General features: G+C 38.4%; 1 protein-coding gene across 1 annotated transcript in view; it reads left to right on the top strand.

Annotated features, from left to right (window-relative positions):
• The window catches only part of CUL1 (cullin 1), a 51,500-nt gene that overhangs the window by 606 nt on the left and 37,358 nt on the right, over positions 1–13,536 (top strand). The gene's annotated exons all lie outside the window — the stretch shown is intronic.

Raw genomic sequence — 13,536 nt, 5'->3', positions numbered from 1 at the left:
TACCATATTGTGAATTGGTACTTAGTTGATATGGAGTGTGTTTGGGGTGCATCCTCTTTGGGAAAGTAGTAAGATAATATATAGGTACCTAGTTTTTACTCGCAATGAACTGCTGTAAGAGTGTGTGTTAATGGTTAGGTGTCCATCCATGGTGCATCAACACTTTGTGTCTTTGATGGTGACTCGACTGGAAAGAAGTCTTTTCCCTCTGCTTTGTACCTTCTCTTGTATCTCAGTATTTGTTGTCCAACTTCTTATTTTATGTCTTTCTTAGCCACCTTGGGTCTGAAGATTGGTTACATTTCACGGTCATGTCACCACCACGTATCTGAGGTGCAGTTGAAACACTGGACCTGCTTGTCCCATGGAGGCAGGATGAACACATTTGATTTCAGGAGTAATTTATACACCTAACTCGAAAACCCAGGTTTGGTGCCTAGCGTTAACAGCTTCATATTTTCTCAACTGGCTACACACAGACCCTAGAAACTCGACAGCAGCTCAGAACAACTGAACTAGGCTTCTGATCTGAATTACCCCTCTGGAGGAAACTTTCCATTGCCTATCTAGAGATCGTGTAGAGAACACCTAAATTAGGCATATGCTTCCTGCTTCTTGGCTGACAAAATAGTTGTGCTGGTTTAGCTAATGATTCTTCTTCCACCTCACTCCTTTGTACACTGGTTTGAACTGGCCTCGTAACTCCGGCCTGTTACTGAGACTGTCAGCTTGAGAAAGTCACATTGCTTTAATTTAAATAACTTAAATTCATTTAAGGAAAATGGATACACATCCTTATTTGGATACTGCTTTGGGGGTGACTTTTTTTGAATTTAGCTTATTCTTAGCCTTGGTGAAAGTTCTTGGATTTTAGCTGTATTGTTATGAAAACAATACTGAGTCCTTTGAGAAAGTTTTCTCAGATATTCAACTTAAAATTTTTATCTTACATGTTGCAATCTCTGACTCCTTCTTTTCATCTGTACTGTTTCTTAAGTACTGCCTAGGTTAGCATGGCCACAATTATTTCAGTAGGGCCCAGCTTAATGATGAGTCATATCCTGGGTGTCAGTAGTTATGTGAATTGGGAATACCTGGAATCTTCTCTCCTAGCTACTGGGAAGAGCACTGGTTTAGGAAGCAGTGTGTGTCCCAGTGGGTTGTTTTCTGTCACTTTTCTTTTTACCCACAGAACCACTGATGCCACAAGAGTGAACCTCTTCATGTTGCTGCCTTACAGGTCAAAATCAAATACATATTTTTTTAACTCAACCAAACTTTGACTACGTTCCACTTGATATAATGCAGTGTTTTTCAAACCCCTCTTTCTCTATGAGCCTCAGAGAAATAAGTGAAGGCTGCTGTGAAAATAGGAGAATAGTAATTCCGTTTTGCACTTCAGGAAACTGGTATAGAGTCATATGTAAATTTTTTTACAAGAGTTGAAGTCTCTTCTACTTTCTCTCTCCAAAATTGCACTATTTTCTTTGCCAGTTGTATCCTGAACTTGTAAAAAGAAGCAGGTGATTCTCACCCTCTCTTCTGCTCTCATGTGACCCTGCCTGGAGCACTGCATCCAGCTCTGTGGCACCCAGCACAAGAAAGACATGGACCTATTAGAGCAGATCCAGAGGAGAGCCACAAAAGTGATCAGAGGGATAGAACACCTCTCCTATGGAGACAAGCAGAGAGAGTTGGGATTGTTTGCAGAAGAGAAGATTCCAGGGAGACCTTGTTGAGGCCTTTCAATATATAAAGGGGGATTATAAGAAAGATGGAGAGAAACTTTTTACCAAGGTCTGTAGTGACAGGACAAGGGGCAAAAGTTTTAAATTGAAAAAGGGTAAATTTCAATTGGATGGAAGGAAGAAATTCTTTATTGTGAGGATGGTGAGGCGCTGGAACAGGTTACCCAGAGAAGTTGTGGATGCCCCATCCCTGGCAGTGTTCAAGGCCAGGTTGGATGGGGCTTTGAGCAACCTGATCTCGTGCAAGATGCTTTTGCCTTTAGGAGAGGGGTGAGAGTTAAGTAATGTTTAAATGTTTCTTCCAACCCAAACCATTTTATGGTTCTTGAATAAACTGTGTAACTTTGATGTGATGTTCTTCCAAAAACTCAGGAAAAAAATGTATATTGTCTCCTTTTCTTACCCTTTTGATTGTTCTGGTTTTGGAGTCAGAAGGTTCACTGCTGTAACTTGGTGTAGCAGGCACAAGGCATTGCTTGACATCAGTACTAAGAATAAAGGGTCAAATACATTTTCTCTGATGTCTTTGTAGTTACCACTAGATTTGAATATCGGTTCGATACTGTTGACTTCTGGTTTTCTTAAAATTAGAATTACATGCAGGTGATATAAAATGCTCCTTGTCTTTGGATTTCAGTAGATTTGCTCTGGTTAATGCTGCTACATGTCTCAAGTTTGATGTTATTGTGAAGGAGAAATGGAAACTTTATTTACACATAGGATGGTGAGGATCATGATGATGTAAAGTCCTTGCAGTGTAGGCAGCTTCTCACTCTGCTCCAGTAGTGTACTTATCTTTTGAGGACGCACGTATGCTTCTCTTCTCCCAATTTTTTGGAGGTACTGTTGGTTTTGATACTGGGACCCAGATGTATTCGATTCATTAATGTACAAGGTAGACAAAAGTTAATTTTTTAAACTTAAAGCAGAATTTGGGTTATTAGTAATGCAATTTCAGCCCTAGCTGAACTCAGAAGCTTCTTGTTTGTATTTTTAATTTGCGTGCAATGTAACTTTGCTTTTTGTTACTCTGTGTGTTTAAGTTTGGACAGTATCTTAATGTGGATTAGAGTTCAGAATTAAGGCTGCTGGTGTGACCTTAGTTCACCCTGTTTTGCTCTGTAATTTAAACTTAATTTCATATGTAAAATTGCAAGCTCCTCTAGTCTCACAGCAGTGGAGACTGTCATCTGAAAGTTTTATCTAAAGTTTGGAGGATTGAATTAGGGGAAAAAGGAGGGTTATAGGAAATATACTGTTTTATTAGCTGTTAGTGTTTTCATCTTACTTTTCATGGTAATAATAATTTCATGGGGAAATGCTCTACTTGCTTCTTGGTAGCTAAAGGATAAACTTTTCAAAGTACAATTCAAAATGCTTTTTTAGAATGCTTGCATTTTCTTAAGAAAACAGACTATTCTCTTAGTGTCCTTTATTCAGAGATAACAAAACTATTCCAAAGTTATCTCTGAAAGTGTGCTATCACCCCTTTGCTAGGGTGCCATCACTAATAGGGATAGTATAAAATCAAAATGTGTGTCCTTAGGTAATTAAATTGATTTCCTTAGATTCTGATGCAGGCTTAGCTTTAAAACTTAATGATGCAAGCTTAATCAACAAGAAGGAGAATACAAATGTGGCTGCTAGGGATGTGTGTCAATTTTAACTTTTACGAAATTAAGTCAAATTTTTTCGCTTCTGTACCAGAGGTGCCTGTTGCAATTATCAGAGGTCAAAACTGATTAAAAGTTTGGTGAAAATGGTAACTGAATTTAAGCAGAACTAACATTTTGTGAAGTCTAAATTCTTTACTGAAGGTTAGGGCTGTTACAATTCAGATTGCATAGTTGAAGCATAGAAATTACATACAAGTCCCTTTCTAGGCTTTAATGAGAAATTTCCCATTCTTTTTTGCACTGGCTGTGTAAGTGAGTACATGTGCCTTGTCAGTATTTAGGTGTCTGGAATGACTATATGAGAACTGTACTGTTCTTTGCTAGCAGTGGTTGCAGCATTACACCACAGTAGGACTCAAGATCGCTAGCACATATATCTGTGCACTTAATGTAGACCTGATTTAAAAGAAAAATAAGAAAATATAGAGGGGGTGGCTTTCACAGGTCGTGATTTCGGAAATGAATGTAACTGCGACAGTCCTTGATAGTTGCAGTCTAGTGAAGCATTAGTATGAAGGTGAATATAGGAGGAAGCTCTTCAGTATTTAAGCTGTGCTATTGTGGTATATTTGAATGTCTGAAAATATCAGACTGTTTGCAAGATGAATTGGTGTGACCATCATCTTTATTTATAAATCGAAGTGGAAAACTGCATCGCCTTGATCAGTTGAGCTCTTGTGAAAGTACCAAGATGGAAGATGCGGTAAAATTAGCAACCTGTTGGGAAGAGATTCCAGCCAGAATTGTTTTATGCTTGTTCGCAACATGTTAGTGTTGGTTTAAAATTATCAGTACGAACTGCTACCTACCAAGGGCTTGGGAAAACTCTGTATGGAAATATTTTTGCAGGTGAAAATTCCTGTTTGTCTTAACAGGTCGGTGTAAAAGTGTGTGTTGTGGTGCATTGAGTGCTGTTAAAATGGTGGGGGATTTGTATTGTAGTTCAGAGGCGCTGTGGGTTCTGGTGAAGGTCATGCTGTGTCTGAAACAAACTGTAAGACATACCAAGGTTTTCTTCATGGAGATCAGTAGGATCATGGTGTTTTAGTGTATTAACTTGGATTTAGTTAAAGTTTGATGGCTGGTAAGAGCTTTTGGGAAAGCAGTTATGTGTAAGAGTTGTCCTTGCAGGATCATTAAGGGCTCTAAACTGGCTCCCTGATGCCGTTACTTTTTTTCTTTTTTTTTTTTTTTTTTTCTTTCTAAGAAAACAAGGTGTATTATTCTGTCTTCTGCTTGGCATGTTGGGTATCTAGCTTTGAGTTTTTGTGGCTTGTCCTCCCTCATTTTCCTTTTCTGCATCTTCCTAACTGATTCAAGAAGTGTATCTTCATGTGCATTGTCCTTCAGGGCTTATGCTTATTTGGGTTTTGTTTGGCTTTGTTTGGTTTTTTGTTTGCTTGTTTCATTTGGGTTTTTATGCAGGTTGTATCATATATATGATTTGAGCCAGAAAGAGAATGGGAGTACTCAAGGCCCTTTGTTTTATTGTGGTGGTTTGACCCTGGCTGGGTGCCAGGCACCCACCAAAGGCACTCCATCACTCCCCTCCACAAATGGACAGGGGAGGGAAAATACAGTGAAAAGCTCATGAGTTGAAACAAGGACAGGGACAGATCTGTCATCGATTACCGTCACTGGCAAAACAGACTAGACTTGGGCAAATTAATTGAATTTATTACTAATCGAAATCAGAGCAGGTTTGAGAAGTAAAACAAATCCTAAAAACACTTTTCCCCCACCCCTCCCTCCTTCCTGGGCTCTACCTCCTGCCCCCCAGCAGCGCAAGGAGACAGAGAATGTGAGTTATGGTCAGTTCACCACAGGCTGTTTCTGCCACTGCTCAGGGAGAGGAGTCCTTCACCTGCTCAGGTGTGGGATCCCTCCCACAACAGACAGTTCTACATAAACTTCTCCAGCATGAATCCTTGCCATGGGCTACAGTGCTTCATGAACTGCTCCAGCATGAACCCTTTCTGTGGGGTGCAGTCCGTCAAGCACAGCCTGCTCCAACATGTCATCCACAGGATCACAAGTCCTACCAGGAAACCTACTCCGGCATGAGCTCCTCTCTACACGGGTCCACAGGTCCCTGCCAGGAGCCTGCTCTAGCATGGAATTCCCATGGGGTCACAGCCTCCAGGCATCCACCTGCTCTGGTGTTTGGCTCCTCCAAGGGCTGCAGGTGGATCTCTGCACTCCTCCGTGGGCTTCAGGGGCACAGCTACCTCACCATGGTCTGCACCCGCAGGCTGCAGGGGAACCTCTGCTCTGGCACCTGGAGCACCTCCTTCCCCTCCTTCTCTACTGACCTTGGTGTCTGCAGAGTTGTTCCTCTCACATATTCTCATTCCTTTTTTCTCTGAGCGCATATACTTCTTAAATGTATTATCCCAGAGGTGTTACTGCCATCTCTGATTGCCTTGGCTTTGGCCAGCAGAAGATCAGTGCTGGAGCTGGCTGGCATTGGCTCTGTGAGACATGGAGGAATCTTCTGGCACCTTCTCACAGAAGCCACCCCTGTAGTCCTCCTGCTACCAAAGCCTGGCCACACAACCCCAGTAAACTTATGGAAACCTTTCTTCCTTCTCTTCAGTGCACTCATGTCTTGACTTGATTCTCTTTGCGTGGTGGCGTTCTTTTCCTAATCTGCTGCCTTCCTTTTTCTGAGGTATAAAAGCTGAGCATGATCAGTGTTTTAAGGAGGTATGAAGCTTATTATTACTGCAGGGCCTGTATCCTGTTTGTAGCACAGGAATATTGGAGCCCTTGGGTTAGAAAGGACATTTCAGTTCAGGAGTAATCTAAAAACTTTGTACGTAAGGATTACTTCATCAATGACAAAGTGAGCTCTCTTAAAGATGGCCAAGCAAAACTTGAAAAGTTTTTTCTGTATAGTTAAGTATGTAGTCCCTTACCCTGTTTTCAAAGTTGATGTGGTAAGACTACTAGGAAACTTTTAAAGATGAAGGGATTGTTAATATTGACCAAAGTTTACTTTAGTGGCAGTTACAGAAGGGAGAGTTTTCTTTTATGGAATACAACAGCAAACCTTGTCTAATCTAGATCTAACCTTCATTTATGAGGCAGCATGTACATGTTGAGTTTTGGCATGTTTTGGGGTTTTGGTTTGTTAGCTATTGCATTACTGTAGTGAGATATCTGTTAAAAGCTGCAGGAATTCCTTGGTCAAGGAAGACAAGGGTAAAGGAAGAAATAAAGGAAAAATGTTAAAGAGCTAATAAAAGAGTAGGCAAAGTGAAGTGAAAAACTCCAAGTTTCTTGATGCTCTTCTGAGGAAGAGTAATTGATGTTTTGGAAAAATCCTTGTGGTCAGGCATGCAGATTAAAACTATGTCATTTAAAAAGGCTTTTAGTAAACACAGTCATGCATAATTTAAGTAAATAATGCAAGTGTGAAAACCGCGATTCCAAGTTACTTCCTTATATTGTGTTTAAATTTGAAAATAAAAGTGAATTTAAGTATCTTTCTAGCTGTAAAAAGCATATCCAGGCTTTTGTTTTATTTTTTCAGCTGACAACTGTATCATTGGCACATGAAGTAATGTAGGAATGTATTCCTTATAATGCTTTAGATACCATGGATCAGAGCTATAACACATACAGGAGAAGGGTGTGGGGAGAACACTAGAGCCCTAAATTAAGTTGTCGTTTGGGAGGTGCAGTAATAACTGCTCAAAATTTATACAAATTTACATGACTTGGTCTGAAATTACTGGCAAATTAAAGGTACTTGCTTCTACTCTTTTTTTTTTTTTTAATACTGCACAGAATGTTTTTATCACCCAAAGACAACTTTTGGAAGGGAGGAGTGTATGCATGCATACATCTCTGCCTTTTTCTCATAATGAACTGAATTTAACTCTCTTGAAAATAAAATGAGCTAAAGCTTTTCACACTACATGTAAATCAGTATTTTGTAATAATACAGAGGAACTGAACATTGTAATTTTCATAATTTGTCTCTTAAATATCTTTATTGAAAAGGGAGAAAAGATTCTAATATTTCTCTTCTGGTACTGATGTGATTTCTGGAATAACCAATTTTTCATGGTAGTTGTGTCATTTTGCTGGGGCACGGTGAAAATGTCTGCTATAGACAGATTCTCCAGATGTTGATTAATTACACATTTGTAACATGTGAAGTGCTAAGGATGTTACACTTCCTCCTAGTCTTGCTTTAAGGATTGTGTCACATGAATAAACTGCCTGTCTAGTTTATTTTATTTATATTTAGTGACCTAAAATACTTGTGGACAGAAATGTGAGTGCTAAATAATGTTGCATGCAGGACCATGGCCCAACTAAACTGTGTTACAATTTTGAGCTCATATTAGTAACCTCAACTGGAATCAAGTAAACACAAAATTAATTTGCAGGTACATGGATATGAAAAGTGTCTTTGAAATCATAAATTGTGAGTGCAAGTGATTATAGGGACAAAATATAATTACTTCTCATGTCTCCTCTCCATCAAACAAATATGTGTTGGAATGAAGGTTACATCCTTCAGGAGTCAAGACAATTTTTTAACCTGGAAAAAATTTCCAAGAAATAGCTTATACATTGTGAAGGCAAAGAAGTAAAAGGTGAAAGCAAACAGTTTTTAAATCTCTTCCTGCCTTGTACTTAAATATTTATACTTTTGTAAGTATATACTTACATAAGTATACAAGTATATACTTATATATACATCTCCCAGCGCTCACATCTAATTAATGGTGTAGATTGTATCTTACAGGCTAACTAGCAGCAGAGGGAGATGTATTGTTGTTAGCTTTGTACATTGCATTTGCATGCCTTTTTAAAAGGCATGTGTTTGCATGACTTCAAGAGAAATCTTAAAGCTGGTTTGTAGTATGGGTCATTGACAGTCTCCTATCTGTGAAACTGTCCCTGTTTGGTAAGAGAGGATATATGAATATTAAATTGATTATTTTGGGTACAAGAGGGGTTTGGTGTTAATTTTTTGGTGTGTTTTGTTTCAAGCTTAAAGCTGAAGACAATAAATCTGCCTTTGAATGCTTACTTTAAGGCAAAACAAACTAAATGTTTTGATATGGTAATACTTAAGGGTCACTTCAACTATAGCCATTTTGAAATTTATGTGAGCTAGAGTATAAACTAGCATTCAGTATCTTATGTTGTTTTTAAAGTAATACAAGAACAAGCAAACAGTTTGTGCTAGACCAAAGTTTTTGTTTAATGTGCTTCTGGTTTAGTTTCTTGAAAATACTTGTATGCTTGTGTCATATAGCATTCAATCAATGTCGAATATCTTGGGTCACCTGAGTAGTTGCCTTGGCTCAGTGTAGTGGTAGCAGAGACTTTGAGGGGAGTAAAACTGTTCAGGAATGTTATTGAGTGTTGCTGTTTGTTGAACACAAGAGCATCTGTTGAATTTCTGGATCAGACTTGCTGAAATACAGCAGCAGGAGAGCAGGATAGAGTAAGTTAGAGGAGTCAGGCTGGAAAAATGGGGAGGAAAGAGCTTGCAAAAGGAATTTCATGCTGCGTTTTTAAGGGTGTGATTGTATTAAACTTACTCCTTTTTCTTGTCTTTTGAAGCCAAAGATTAAACGTTCGTTATGCTTTTTTCTTTCAGCACAGAAAGATATTTTGCTTTTAGCAGCCATTAAAGTGAACATGGTTCACTGCCCCAGTCTTTACAAAAGATACCAACCTGCACCCACTGTCCAAATGAGCTAGTACTCTGGTTTTGTTACTGAGAAACTAGCATTCAGTTTTAGAAAATGAATTTGAGGCAGTGTACAGAGATAAAATTCTGACTTTTTACACATGCCTGTAAACTTTGGAAACTTCATAACACTAAAGGTCTTTGAACTTATATTTAATGACATTCATTCCACAATAGCTTATTAGTGAATCTTGCTTCTCTTCTCTAATGTGTTTGTTTTCAGTATGATTAAGTCGGGTCACCTTAGCTCATGCTATTAGACATGACAAGAATGTTCTCTTCATGTCTGAAATTAGACAGGAGATAAAATACTTGGAAATTACTAAGTCTAGGATCTGTTCCTGTCTGTGTCTTTTAAAAAATGCCATCTGGGCTCTTGGGTCAGCTGGGAAACCTTGCTGTGGACCTGTAAGTTCTTTCTGGGCCATAGGCCTTGGAGCAGTGAAGCTGAAAGTTGTGTTGTATTAGGACACAAAAATGAGATACTTCAGCAGATGGCTTGAGATGCTGTAAATCTGGTGGAGTTTATTATGTTTTGTAGATAAAAGGGTTAACTTTGGCATTTTCCTAAAGGCCTCTTCTAGCATACAAATCATTTTCCTGATAGGGGATACCTAAAAAAATACTCTTAATTATTAGATTATCAGTGAAAACAAAACCACTGTTTTCTAACACAGTGTGTTTCCGTGCATATGAGGCTTGTCATGATGTGTATCCTCAAGTAATGAAAAAGAGGGAATAACATTTTCTTCAGTCCTTCGAGGCTGTTCTAAAGTGCTACCTCCTTTTGTTTTGTTTGACTGTTTTAATTGCAGTACCTGAATGTAGAGTTGAAAGATTGGATGGTGTTGAACAGTCATATTGCTGCATCACACTGTGTATATGTTGTCTGAAAACTCCAGGGTAATTTTTTTCATGTAAGTATAGTTGACCTGAAGCTGTAATGAAATCTGGATTCTCTGGTCCAAAGCTACAGAGGGCATGTTGCAACTTGGCCAGGTGGTCTTATCCTTGAAGTAGGTCAGCAACAAGTCTGATCTGTTTGGGCAAGAAAGCACAGTGATGGTCAGTTCAAGACCAGCTTGTGCAGAAGTCCTGCCAACAGCACTTTGCAAGGTGAGAGATCCCACTGATGTAAAGGTTATGACTTAATGACGAGGTTTTAATTCACCTGTAGCAATTCACCTTGCTCTCGGCAGTTGTGCATGGCCTGGGCACTGAGAAATTGAACTTAGGAACTCTTTCTCCCTCTTTTTAAGTTTAGCCGTTGGGATGTTGGGTGAAGAGATGCAGTGTTACTACTGTGGACCAGATTTGACCTTCAAGAATTGTTTGCCTAGGAAAGGGTTTTTTGTGTGTGTGATACACAAAAATAGCACTTTTCACATTAAATACAATTTCAGATTTTCACTGGGTGTTTGTATATAATAACAGTGGTGCTGAGTTACATAGCCTTGTTTTACCCCTTCTCTTTCTATACATTCAATATCATAACTTAGTTTAACCACTAAGTACAAATGGTTGCATTCATAAATATGCTTTTGTAGTCAAAGTATTCCTATGTATTGAAACTTTATTCCTGTTAAGGTAATATATTAATAATTACCTTACTGTTTTTCTGCACATGAAAAAATCTGCAAAAAAAATTAATAGTAGCTTCATCTATTGCTCTATTTCCTGATTGTATTAACTAGTAATTAACTGGAAGAGGTAAATTATTTGAGCCTACGAAGTGAGATGCTGTCATTCTGCTGGCTACGCTTTCTGCTAGCTAACAGGGGGTTGGACTTTTGTTATAAACTTTTATCCAGCAGTCAAGTGTTTTGTATTAGGTACATCAAAATGTGTTCACTAAAATGGGCTCTAAATCTAGGCTGCTTGCTTTTGGCAGATTGTTAAGAGAGCAACAGTCAGTTAATTTTTGCACACATTCATGATAGAATTGCAGATTTGTACTGTGTCTTCTCTTACTTCTGTGGAGAGTTCAAATAGTACCAGATTTAAGGAATCAAAAAGTTTCTACTCTCCTGGATTGTAGGCATTTAATTAATTTTCTTGCTTTGCATTGCAATGCTTACTTATGATCATAGTCCAAGACTGTGGGTGTGTAACATGCACAGAGTATTTCCTGTAGTGGAGGTGAGTGGCAACTCCTGGACCTTTGTTCTTCCTGGCTTTCATTTCTCACTTGTGAAAGTCCTTCATCATTAGTACCGCAGCAGGTTCGATTTCCAGAAATTAAAGAAGTTAAATACAAACAAGGTATCATCTAGTTTACACTTCAGCATTGTGATGCATTATTCTCATCTGTCTTTAATAATGACTTTGCTGTAATTACAGAAGGAAAACGACAGGGTTGAATTTTAGGTCTGTGTTTTCTAAGATATGTATTGATTGAATTCTTGTTTTTCCACCTAATTCTCTGAGTAATTGTTACCCTTATAAAAAGAAAAATTAGCTACATAAGCAGTTGTATGTCAGATTAAAATGGGACAGTACTTGTTGCTGAGACTGACATAATGAAAGTATTTCTCTGTATATCTACTTAGAGCTTGAGATTTAAATGCTTACAGGTAATGGGAAAGTAAAGGACTATTAGGAGTGGTAATTTCTGTGTTCCTGTAGTAAGACAGTCATTGGCTGAAAAAAATGAAATGTCTTGATCTTAGCTGGTCTTTTTAGGGTCCAGGAGAAAAGGCTGAAGAGAACTACAAATAATTGGGTGGGGTTCAGGGAGGGTGTAACACAATACTTAATCTTTAAAACTCTGTGAAACCTGGAGTGGAACATGTAGTAGCCTGGAAGTGGCTGTGAGAAAGCACCTCTGACTGTAGATCCTGAAGGAATATCTTTCTATTCTGCTGTCAGAAACCAAAAGCAAATAATAGGATTTATCTAGTCTTGGCCTACACTATCTTTGAAATTATGGAAGTGTTCATATGAGCCTTTGATGACAGGTTTATCATAAAGCTGTATTGTCTATAGAAGAACGGAAAAACATCAAGTTTCATTGTGTTCTGAGTATTTCAGTCAATGAGCTCTAGGGTACAGAATAACAGGATGGTTTAGGCTGGAAGGGACCTTTAAAGATCATCTAATCCAGTCTCCTTGCCTTGGGCAGGGACACATTCCACTAGATCAGGTTATTCAAAGCCCCATGCAGCTCAACCTTGAACACTGGCAGGGTGGGCGTCCACAACTTCTCTGTTTCAGTGTCTCTTCATCACTCTCACAGTAAAGAATTTCTTCCTTCTACCCAGTCTAAATCTACCCTCTTTTAATTTAGAACCATTGGCCCTTGTCCTGTCACTAGTCGCTGGTAAAAAGTCATCTTTCTTATAAGCTCCCTATATAAAGGGAAAGGCTGCAGTAAGATTAAGTTGGTCCTGTCTTATTAAAACTCTTATTTTTGGGCTAATTTTTTTTATTGTGCTACCATCTTTGTTATTTTTTTATATCTTAATTTTGTTGCTTTGGTGGATAAGACATGATTCCATGTTACTGGAAAAATATTTTTATGGACTTATGTAAAAATGGATCTTCTGTGCTTGATGTTTTTAGTGGTCCCTTCCAGGTGACTGTTTTCCTACCCTGTCATTTAATGAAGTTGATGAATTGATAACCATCTTTTCACTATGTCCCAAACTATGGTCACTTAAGACTCATGGGAGTAGTGCATTTTCTTAGTTTCTGATTCTTTCATTCACAGTTCACACACTATTTATTCTGTGTACTTCCCTTAGTAGTTCCTTCTTCCCACCACTTTTGACTGCATGTTCTCTTGCTGTTAAAATTACATGAAGGAAGTGGTGTTCTTTTGCTTAGCAAAGAAATCAGTGTAAGCATGTGTTTACCAGATGGAAAAATTCTGTGCTTCCAAAATACCTTGGACTTTCAGGTTACCTGCAGTAGAATCTCAAGTCTGGAAGAGTTACTGATAACTCTTTCTTTCAGGAAGAAGTTATTTGTATTGTCTTCTGGTTAATCTTTGATATCCATTAGGATGTTTGTTAAACAATGAGCTACCACAGAACCCAGAGTTGGAAATACTGGAGTTTTACTGTTGTATGGGGAGGAAACACTTCTTGATAAGATAGTGCTTGCTGCTTGGAAAGATTTTTACTGTTATGTTTTGTTACTAGCATTGGGATTTTGTTGTCAGCTGCCCTGACCTAAGTACCTGCAGCCTTTGGGCAGCTCTGGGCACTAATTGTCTCATTTTGTGGTGGATTGCTGAATTGCAAGATTACGTTCCTTGGTTTTGGTATTTCAGATCTCATCTTGGATTTCTCATCTATGTAATTGACAACGTTTCAATGAAATAATTAATTTTGTATCCTTAATGTGAATGAATTCGGACTGTCATATAAGGTGTATATTTTCTTTTCCTCTT

The sequence above is a fragment of the Corapipo altera genome, unplaced genomic scaffold (assembly GCF_003945725.1).
Source record: "Corapipo altera isolate COAL_440 unplaced genomic scaffold, ASM394572v1 59, whole genome shotgun sequence".
NCBI classification, from domain to species: domain Eukaryota; kingdom Metazoa; phylum Chordata; class Aves; order Passeriformes; family Pipridae; genus Corapipo; species Corapipo altera.
The sequence above is the reverse complement of the archived record's forward strand: the minus strand, read 5'-3'. Positions and strand labels throughout refer to the sequence as shown.